Genomic DNA, 11,860 nt, shown 5'->3' on the forward strand with positions numbered 1-11,860 from the left:
AGCACCTAATTAAACACCATGACTTAACCACTTGGCACTGCCAGTGGGAATGTTTCCTAATATAGTCCAAATTAATTGGACAAAATAAATCAAGGCTAATCTCAGTGGAATGGAAGTGAGAGTTGCTAGTCTGGAAACTGGCCCGAGGGAGAGAATAGAGACAAAAGTTGTGCTACAGGATAGACATGAAATGTAGGGGAAAAAAGAGACCAGGCAGAGAGAAGGTGGTAGATGTGGAGAATGGTGAGAGAATAAATAACCTGAGGATCAGAAATCTTTCTGAACAAATGCAGAGAGAGGATCTAATGTCATTTCTAAAGCAGACTATTTATACCTTCCTGGATCTAGAAGCAGACCAAACAATAGAAATAGACAGAACTCACAGAGTGTGCTCCCTCCCTTAAATTTCAAGAGATGTGATTTCAAAACTTCACCATTCTGTGCAAAAAGAGCAAATCTGAAGAAGAGAAATAGAGCACCCCGTAGTACCACTGGATTGGGGAGCATAAAAAAATTGATCTTCCAGAAAATGGAAGCCACCAAAAGAAAACAGCTAGCTGAAATTAGAGCCACATTAAGGGAAGATCAAATAAGGTACATTCCAGGTAGCTATGGATATACTTTTTTAGACATCAGAATTTGAATCAAGTGGGCATTTCCCAATGAATTTGATTATCCACTGCCTTATGGCAATCTGAACATTCCTATAATTGAAGATGCCAATGGACTATAAAAATGCGCAAATCAAGAAAAAGAAATAATGGAGAAGATATGTCTGAGATTCAATGCAAAAAACGTAAAGCCATGCTAATAGGGATTATAGGGACAGAAATCAAAATTGAAGAAGAGAAATGGGAGAAGATGAACAACTTTACATATACTGGAAGTACCATTAGTCAAGACAATACCAATTCCAAGGAAATAAGAAGAATTTGAAAGGCATATAGCAGTGAGACATGGCAACTTACACACAAAAAAGATACACAAAAGCTGGATACATTTCATCACAAATGTCTGAGAAGAATATTGGGAATATTTTATAGAGATAGGAAAACAAATGAAGAAGTTAGCAAAATTACTTAGCAAGGCATTCTCTCACAAATAATTGACAAAAGAAGACATTGGTTACTGGGGCATGTGTTGAGAATGGAAAAAGAATGCTTACATACCGCCCTTGAAAGGAAGCCAGAAAAAAGAAAAGAGGAAGACTGTGAATTAACCGTTGTGGCTGCCAGCAAGCACCTCAGCATGAAATAAGAAGATTTGGAGAGAAGGGCAGTTAGCAGGCAAGGATGGTAAATATGGGTAGCCTAATGTGCAGCAAAGCATAGGACGGACTAAGGTCTAAGATAAGATAAGATATAGATGGGATTTCACTTTTAAGCATCTGTTCATCCACAGGGGACAGATATGATACAAGAGAAAAAAGAGAGGATTAGGAACCTTAAAAGATTAAACCTAATAAAAGGGAGTCCAGATTCTCATAGAAATGAAGGGCTGGAAGGAACCTCGAGAGACCATCAAGTCCAGCCCTTTGTAATGAAGCAAAATTAAGTAAACCTAGGGAGCCTCAAAATCTGTTTGCCATGGAAAAATGCAGAATTTGCATTTTTCAGAGAATCTTTAGTTTTTACATTTTGTAATAAAAATAAAAATATATTAACTACTAAAGCTCTGTTTCTCAAAGTGGTCAGGGAAACCACTTTGAGAAACCTGTTAACTGGCCGCACCGGTTTGTTTATTTACCAGCTCTGCAGCTCCTGTTAGCTCAGTTTTACTGTTTGCAGCCAAGAGGAGCTGCAGGAAGGGGCGTGGATCAGGACACCACTTCCCATGGTTCCCCTTTGCTGCAAATGGCAAAACGGAGCCAATAGGAGCTACGAGCCTCCTTGGCCATGGCGCTGGTTAATAAACAAACTGACTTAGCCAGTTAACAGGTTTCTCAAAGTGGTTTCACAGACCACTTTGAGAAACACTGTACTAGAGGATTTACCTGGCATTGCTCGGATCCTTAACTGAAATAATTCTTGTTTCTCTTCATTTAAAGCATTGTACTGGCATAGGGCAGGTAATGAGGGGTTCAGTATGCAGGCTGCCCCAGGGAGAGAGGACAACCTCTCACTGCAGCAGGCTGGGGCAGGTGAGAAGCACCTGGGGGAGGGTGCATGTCCCCCAGCTGGGGGAGAGACAGACAGACAGACACACAAACAAAAACTCTTTCAAATATATAATAAATACCTGTCCCTTTCTCCGTCCCTATCCCCCACTGTCCCAATTGGGTTATAACTGTCCCAGTCCCCATCTCTGGCCCCTTCCCTCCCTTCTCCCGTGGTCGTTCTACAGTACAACTCTTCCTCCCTTTGGGTATGTCTACACTACAGAGTTAGTTCAAACTAACGGACGTTAGTTCGAACTAACTTTGATAGGCGCTACACTAGCGCTCCGCTAGTTCGAACTTAATTCGAACTAGCGGAGCGCTTAGTTCGAACTAGGAAAACCTCATTTTACGAGGATTAAGCCTAGTTCGAACTAGCTAGTTCGAATTAAGGGGTGTGTAGCCCCTTAATTCGAACTAGTGGGAGGCTAGCCCTCCCCAGGTTTCCCTGGTGGCCACTCTGGCCAACACCAGGGAAACTCTATTGCCCCCCTCCTGGCCCCGGACCCCTTAAAGGTGCCCGTGCCAGGTGCAAGCCTGCCAGCACCCAACCAGCAGACCCTGCACCTGGCACGGCTCGAGCCAGCCACCCGATGTCCCCCAGCCCTCCCCCTCTTCCCGGGACCAGGCTGGCGGCTCCCGGGAGCTTGCCCGGGACCGCAAGAGGCGGGCACCCACCTGGGCTATGTGGCCACCAGCAGCTGTGACCTGAGGCAGGTCAGTGTGGTAAGGACTGTGCTGCTAGCCGATGTCTGTTCTATGAGGCTGGGGCACTTGCTGCTCCCCTGTGGTCATTCATGAGTATAACTGTCCCTGCTATCACACCCCTCCCTCTCTGTTTGAAGGGAAACAATCACATTCCATTGTCCTGGCACAACCAACCCCTGACCTTGCTTTAAGTTATGATAAGAGGAAGCTGCATATCAAAATTTGGTGGTCCTAGCTCTTAACATTTAGGAGGAGTTCTTGAACAAACAGACACACAGATGGATGGACAGACACATAGACCAACAGATTCACAAATTCTCTGAGCTATATAGTAGATTAACTACATGTTAGTGAAATTATGAGTGTTACTTATTCAGTGTCCACAGCTTCACTCTGTTGTGGTTGATTTTGAATGTATTTTAAATTTATGTAGCTAAACATACTCCAGTCAACTGCTTCCAGCTTATAGAAGTTATTCCATAGCACGTAGGGGTTCATGTTTTAATGCATTTCAAATTTCACATCATCCTCCAGACGTGTAATTAAAGTTATAAAAAGATGCCAAAATCTTTAAAAATCACCCCTAAGGACCACGTCACTGAATTTGGCAAGAACACGTTGATCATAATGTGCTGTCTGTAGCATATGGAGAAAGGCTGCAGATTATATTCAAAAGACAGACAATTGTAGACCACATGCAAATTGCTAAATATAAACTGAATGAAAAGAAACAAAAAACAAGAGACTGATACAGCAGGGCCATCTACAACAGTAAAAAAATAATGCACTGTGATTGGATCCTTCTATTCATTTTATTTTATTATAACACTTGTGGTACTGGTAGACTTCAAACTTGCTTTAAAATTGTAAATATAGCAACAAAACATTATGTTCAACTGGTACCTATATATTGTGGCTGGGAAACTAAAGTTCAGAATTTCATTTTAATCAGATTTGTTTTTAATCAAAGAATTGAGGGAGGGGATTATCATGGAAAACTAGGATACCTGATCATTACTGACAACTCTTTCTTCAATCTGTTCTTTAAAACTGCCAATGATGGGGATTTTACCACCTCCCTTGGAAGCCTGTTCCAGAACTTAAAGTATCTATACAGCTAGAAAGTTATTTCTAATATCTAACTGTGACGGGCCGCTAGCAGCCCACACTCCGTACCACAGAGGGAGGTGGGAGGAGAACGGGGCCGCGGGCAGAGAGCACGGACAGCCCAGCAGCACTGCATCAGGTCGGCAGAGCCGGAACCTGTCCCCGCGCCTGCATGGCCAGCAAATGGCCGGCTCCACCTCCGGCATGCAGCCATGGGAGGCGGGTGCTGGGAGTGATGGCCCGGGCAAGGCGGGAGAAACCACCACATCATGAGGGGGGCGGGGGCTCCGAGCCCTGTCACAACCGGTGGGCCGATTCAAAAGCGCCCACTGGCAGCGAGGTCGGGGGCAACCTCTGCTGCCGCTGGTCAAGGAGCACTGGCCCTAGTGCGAACCGGTGCAGCCCCCACGACCCGCCGACAGCTGGGCACCGCCCCCAGCTGGCCGCAGACAGCCTTCGCAGATGGCTGATGGCGAGCCCAGGCTCAGGCACCGAGCCAGAGCGGCCCCGGCCCCAACGACGGGACAGGCACCTCGAGGAACGACTTGGGAGGAGTGGACCCCGGGACAGCACAACCATGGACTGGTGCCAACGCAGAACCTCGGAACCCCGGTAGGCACAGGGGGGCCAGAGGGCAGGCCCCAGGGACCCAGGGGGGAGGGGAGGAAGCAGGCCGGGGCGGGACCCTTCTGGTAGCCGTGGACAGACGCGTTTTGGGAGTAAACCCCCGTCTGTCCTGCAGGGGTGACAGCGAGCCCCTGCACTTAGGGCCCCGGGCTGGGACCCGGTGGAGAGGGCGGGCCCGGGTTCCCCTCTCCCTATTCCTCTTCCCCACAACCCCCGCAACTCAGCCAACTATGCAAACGCGCACCTGTGCCAGTGGGCCAACCAGGCACAAGCCAGCGGGATTAGCCCCCATGGAGGGGCCAAACCTGGAGCCTAAGGCCCACACCCCAAGCCGGGGTATAGACGGCAGGTCCTCTGAATCCCCCCTGCTTGGCGGAGAGGGGGTGATTGCACCCAACCTACTGGCCCCACGGGTCGGGAATTCCGCCCGGGGTCAGACTGACAGACGAAGGAGTTCGCTGAACTCCCCTGCCCGGTCGGCAGGGGGCGATCGCACCCCACGACTCGTCCACACTAACCTAAATCTCTCTTGCTGCAAATTAAGACCATTATTTCTTCTCTTACCTTCAGTAGACAAAGAGATCACACTCCTCTTGATAACAGGTCTTAACATACCTGAAGACTGTTAGGAGATCTATAAATATTTTACTGGTATGGCTTATTGGAGTGGATCAGTTTACTTACACTGCTTTGGCCACTTTCTTAATGGTACACTATACCAGCTTACTTTCATCTCTGCTAAGGAAAGAGACCTCAGGTCATGGCCCCACACCCCAATGGCTAAGACTGGATGAAAACTGAAGGACTACTTGAACGCTAGCTCAGAAAAGGTTGTGGGACTATTTAATGAATGAGCCTGGGGAGGACTACGGGAAGACATTGACCAACCCAGGTGTACTAGGATAGGTCCGCTATTAGACTTGCACCTTGGAAGATTTATCTGTTTGCTGATTCACATACTGAGCATTGTGATTCGCAAGAAAGCTTACTGCAAAGCAAAGTGGGTGGGGAAGGAGAGGACAAACACTCATGAGAGATAAGCGTTACCCCATTCCAGAGCCAAATACACTTTTAGTTTACAGAACGCAAATGGATATTTCATGATGAAAAATACTTTAGCTTTAAGTGAGTGGAGTTCCTACCAATGGCATAAATGCACTTTCAATTAAAAAAATAACTCTAAAAAATCAGACAGTTAAAAGAATCCAGTAATTAAAATTAGTGCTTTAGAAATTTGTATAAAGAAACATTAAAGGCAGACATATCAACCAGGAAACAATTTACATCTCTTTGATTGTGGCTAATACTGTTTAATTCTATACCTCAAATATCAATGGCCTTAACAGTAGTTTAAAAAGAAAAAAAAAAAAGCTTTTTATACTGTCCAAATAGAAACCTCAGTTTTATACTTCCTACAATGCATCTTAAGAAGGACCATGATTAATGCATCAATGGTAACTGATTCCACACTCCTTGGCTACATCTAGACTGGCATGATTTTCCGCAAATGCTTTTAACGGAAAAGTTTTCCATTAAAAGCATTTGCAGAAAAGAGTGTCTAGATTGGCACGGACACTTTTCTGCAAAAAGTGCTTTTGCGGAAAAGCGTCCGTGCCAATCTAGACGCGCTTTTGCGCAAAAAAGCTCCGATCTCTATTTTCACGATTGGGGCTTTTTTGCGCAAAACAAATCTGAGCTGTCTACACTGGCCCTTTTGCGCAAAAGCTTTTGCACAAAAGGACTTTTGCCCGAACGGGAGCAGCATAGTATTTCTGCAAGAAGCACTGATTTCTTACATGAGATCGTCAGTGTTCTTGCGGAAATTCAAGTGGCCAGTGTAGACAGCTAACAAGTTTTTCCGCAAAAGCAACTGCTTTTGTGGAAAAACTTGCCAGTCTAGACACAGCCCTTACATTTCTCTAGCTGGAGCATCTGATAAAAGAGGAGTAGCAGTTTTATTCCCAAACATGTACCTTTCTCATTAAAAGATAAACCTATAGATAATGAATGCAAATGTCTAGCAATCTATCACCAATTGTACCTTTAATAATAATGTTAGGAAATGTTTATGTCCCTAATCAAGGTCAAGTGCCTTTTTTTAGAAAATTCTCTCAGATATTAGAAGATTTTAGAGAAGGAAATATCATTGGAGGCAATTATAACTGTGTTCTAGACCAGAGGTTGGATAAGTCAAGCAGCAGAATAATAAAGATTAGAAAATCAGGCACAGAATTAATCTCCCTAATGAACAGGCATGTTTTCAGAGACTCTTGAAGGTGTTCTACTCTAAAAGAAAAAAGACTACTTCTTTTCAATTCCCCCATAGAATATATACAAGGGCTGTGTCTAGACTGCATCCCTTTTTCGTAAAAGGGATGCAGTCTAGACACAGCCAAGGATTAATATGATTCTAATGTCCAAATCTTTGCTTAATATAGCAATGTCAGGTTAGCATGGCTGCATCTCGTTGTGAGATCATGCACCAGTATCCTTCTTACCTGAAACTTGGGAGACACACCTAAAACTAAAAAATTAAACATCCCCTTTCAATATGACCAGAAAAAGCTCAAGATAGCTGAGGAAATTGTCACAAAATTATTTCCTTTTCCAAACACTCTCAATTCTAGTCCTAGGAAGTCCATGACAAACAGATTCACTTGGGAAAATAAGAAACTCGGGGAGGGTTAAGCAATCTATATTACAAAGCTATGGCAAAATGGAGGATTTACTTTACCAAATATTAAGCACTATTATACAGCTAGTCAATTCAGAAACTTGTACTGCTTGTACCTTGTGCCATGGCTTGTACATCAAAACCTAATCATCACTAGGTGAAGACTGCACATCTGTGGGCTTCTTCTAATAAACTCCACATGATCCCAGGATAAAATAAATCCTATAGGCCAAAATCAATGGACCTATCTGTTGTTGCTTATGAAAGCAATAATAGAAACTTGGGACAATTTATTTAGAAAGTGAAACCCATACCCATCATCTTTATCGTCTATAATAGATCACATAGAATTTAACCCCAATAAAGGCATTGGGCGTTTGGTAGTATATTAAAGTTTTGCCAACTGTTTAGAGACAAGAGAGACAAGGTGGCTGAGGTGGCATTTTTTATTGGACCAATTTCTGCAGATAATAAAGACAAGTTTTCAACCTTCACAGAGCTCTTCTTCAGTTCTGGGAAAGGTAACTAGTTTGTCACAGCTAAATAGAAGATGGGACAGATTGCGAAGCATGAGGCATTAATATATGTTTCAAAAAACAACTTAAAAGGACGTGGCCTCTTTGCAGTGACAGAACAAAAGATGCTTAGTATGTTACAAATTGCTATAATGAGTCATAGAACCAATGTCTCATGACTCCTAGGGTATGTCTACATTATAGAGAAGATTGAAGATGCTACTGTTGATCTTCCAGGGTTTGAATTAGTGGTTTAGTGAAGACATGCTAATTTGAACTGAGAGGGGCACTCCAGTTGATGCCAGTAACACTGCTTCCATGAGGAGTAAGGGAAATTAAAGGGAGAGTGTGCTCCCTTTGACGACCCACAGCCTGAACGGCGACAAAAGTCAAGTTAAGGTACTTCGACTTCAGCTATGCAAGTAACATAGCTGAAGTTGTGTATCTTAAATTGACTTTATCCTGTATTGTAGACAAGCCTCCTAGGGTATGTCTACACTACCACCCTAGTTCGAACTAGGGTGGTAATGTAGGCAACCGGAGTTGCAAATGAAGCCCGGGATTTGAATTTCCCGGGCTTCATTTGCATCTCGCCGGGCGCCGCCATTTTTAAATGTCTGCTAGTGCGGACTCCGTGCCGCACGGCTACACGCGGCACGGACTAGGTAGTTCGGACTAGTTCGGACTCTGTGAAACGAGGAGTAACGGTAGTTCGGACTAGAAAGCCTAGTCCAAACTACCTAGTCCGTGCCGCGTGTAGCCGCGCGGCACGGAGTCCGCACTAGTGGACATTTAAAAATGGCGGCGCCCGGCGAGATGCAAATGAAGCCCGGGAAATTCAAATCCCGGGCTTAATTTGCAACTCCGGTTGTCTACATTACCACCCTAGTTCGAACTAGGGTGGTAATGTAGACATACCCCTAGTGTTTAGCAGACGTATGAATTTAAGTGATCTTGTTTGTCTTTGAAGGAGTTGTACCAATTTCCTATGAGAACAAAGACTGATAGGTAAAAAGTGTTCATCATGGGTGATAGTTTTTTTTTTCTTTTTATCATTTTTATGTGAGTTCATTGGAGTGCATAGTGATTGTCTGATTTCACCCATGTAGATAGAAGTTGTTGTGACATTTGTTGGACTGGGTGAAGTACATCACATGTGATAGGAATGTGTAAGCCCCATGGATATTCAATGTTTGTTGTAGGGGTATAGATCATTGTAATAAAGAAAATATGTCTACTGGTTTTGCATGTGTTGTTCTGACAGGGTCTGGTGCTACTATGAGTTAGTGTGTCCTGGTCTGTGAGGTGCTTGTGTAAACCACACACTTGCTGGATGTGGTGTATTGTCCCTTCTAATGGCATTTAGATCACATATAGAGAGAAAGAATAAGTCTGCTCTACAGACTCAGCTGGCTTTTAGCTCAAGCTATAGAGGTTCATCCACTAAGCTCCAGATGTCCCAGGTTTAGTTCCATCTACTAGCATTACATTTGCTTCTGATCATGCACTTGGAAGGCCTGGGCTGTTGTTTGAAGATCATAAGGAGACCACATCCTGGAATAACATCTTTCCCAGTTCCCCCATCAAACATGGGTTGTAATTGGCCAAAACTCTCTTGTACGGGTTATAATGTGGGGTGACAATTAGGCCTCTGTCATCAGAAGGGTGGTGTGACAAGGCGTCTGCCCTGCATTGCCTCTTTTAGGGCAAAACACAGCCCTGAGTGAGGGCTGAAAACAAAGCCCCTTCTGAGGCAGGTATTGCTAATTAGGGCCCAGCTGGGGGCTATATAAAGAAGGGCTCCTGGAGGGATATAGGAAGACTTACTCTGGCTGGAGAGCCAAAGTGAGCTGGCTGCCTGGGAAGCAGGAGGTTTCGTGGAGTAGGAGCAGTGCTGGGGAAGCAAGGCAGTACTGGGGAACCTCTTGCCAGGCAAGCTCCCAGGCTGCAGGGCCTGAAGCAAGACCTGAGGCTACTAAGGCTTTAGAGAGGCATCCAGAGTAGGCAAAGGCAGCTGCTCCACATCCCCTTGTCAATTTCAGACTGCAGTTCGCCCCTGAGGTAAGGGGCTAGATGAAAATCTGGCAGTGGATCACTGAGGCAAGGAGGATATGGGAGATTGGGGGTTCCCTAGAGGGGAGCTAGGTGTTACCTGGGAGGAGAACAGGGTGTTCCCTGAGATGGGAGGATCCTGGAGTACAGAGACTGATAAATACACATACTTAGAAGGGGGTCGAGAGACACTGGAGTGGGCACTGCCGGAGGGCAGTGTCCTGAAGAAGACACCGCAGTCCAAGAGTGATGCAGGTTCAGACTGGAGACTGAAGTGAGGATATGGAGAGACACCACCCAGAGGGATGCATTTAGCGAGCAAACAAAAGCTAATTCCCCGGGCTACCGCAGGAGGCACCGTGGCGGTGAGCCTGCCCCGTGACAGGTGGTATTTTTGTATGGAAGCAGGTCCTCTTGCTGTATTTAGGTGGCCCATTCAACGATGCAATCTAATGAAGGCAATTTTGTGTGTGTTCAGGTGTGTCTCTCAGACTCTTTCTTCAGAGCATAGTTTGTGGTACCTTCTTGCCTGGCTGTAGATAACAGATTTCTTGGTATGTTTCGTGTGCATTGTGCAGTGTCTGTCACACCCTGGCAGAAGGATTATAACAATACTGGAGAGGCTGTGTGGGAGCCAGCCAATTAGGAAAGGGCTTGTAGAGACAGCCAATGAGGAAACAGTTTAGAGAGACAAACAGTCAGGGCCAGGTTGGGACATTAGGAAAAACTTCCTAAGTGTCAGGGTGGTTAAACACTAGAATAAATTGCCTAAGGAGGTTGTGGAATCTCCATCACTGAAGATATTTAAGAGCAGGTTAGACAGACAACTGTCAGGGATAATCTAGACAGTGCTTGGTCCTGCCATGAGGCAGGAGACTGGACTTGATGACCTCTCAAGGTGCCTTCCAGTTCTAGTGTTCTATATAAGAAAGGGTTCTGAGCAGAGCAGCTTTAGTCACTCCCTTGAGTTTGAGGAGAGAGAACTGGCTGCCCTTAAGGAGGGAGAAGAAACAGCCCCATAGACAGAATAGTGCTGGATCAGGTAACAGGCACATGAGTGACCTCCCCGCTGACTGCTGCCAGACTAAGGCCCCAATATAAGGGCAGAGAAGGTGCTAGAGCCGCAGAGAAATGGCCCAAAGAAGCAGACAGTGAGAGTGGTAGGTGATGCTGAGTGTGGCTGCAAGCTAGATGGTCTCTGGGCCAGGACCCAGTTCTCTCCTCCCCCTTTTGTCCTCACTTGCCACTGAGGGGAATGGCTAGACACTGAACTGCAGCCTGATACTCAGGCAACTAGCTGGCCAGAGGCATGCCAGCACTCCAGAAGGGGGGAGAGAATGGAACGAGGTACAGCCAGAAGGCTGTTTCCAGAAGAGGACACTGCAGTCCTGAGATTAACATGAGTCCCGATGACAGAAATGATGATAGCAAAATGAAGCCACTAGATGAAGGCACACCAATGAACCAGAGCTAATTCCTAGGACAGCCAGCTGGAGGTGCCATGGTGGTGAGTAACAGCCTATTACGGTGTGGTTACTGTATCTGTGGAGATAAGTCTGGTCATTTGAGTTTCTTGTACATAATTGTCTGTAGGTTTTCACTGCTGAAGCAGATCATGGCATCTAGGAAGTTGATGCTGGTTTGGGAGTTTTCTAGGGACATGGATAGATGATGGTTGAAGTTGTGGTGGAAATCAATAAAGAAATTTAAGTTGTCTTCTTAAATGAGAATGAGAATGAAAATCTTATCACTGTAGCTCAGATATGCCATTGACGTATGAAAAGATAAAAAATTGGCTCCTATAGACACAATTAGGAGAGAAAAGGAGAAAAGCTTAATGTTGCATAGAGCTTTGATAGGACAGCTAAAAAACAGGTTGCACAACTAAATGTAAGAAAAGCAGAAGTTTGGGCCTAAACATGAGATGAACAAGACTGAAGAAAAATATGAAGAGTAGGAAAGTATCAACCACCGTATGTGATCAATATTGGTAATTTGAAGAGAGTGACAGCTAGTAGGTCT

This window comes from Pelodiscus sinensis, chromosome 3 (assembly GCF_052426305.1).
Source record: "Pelodiscus sinensis isolate ZL-2025 chromosome 3, ASM5242630v1, whole genome shotgun sequence".
NCBI lineage: Eukaryota > Metazoa > Chordata > Testudines > Trionychidae > Pelodiscus > Pelodiscus sinensis.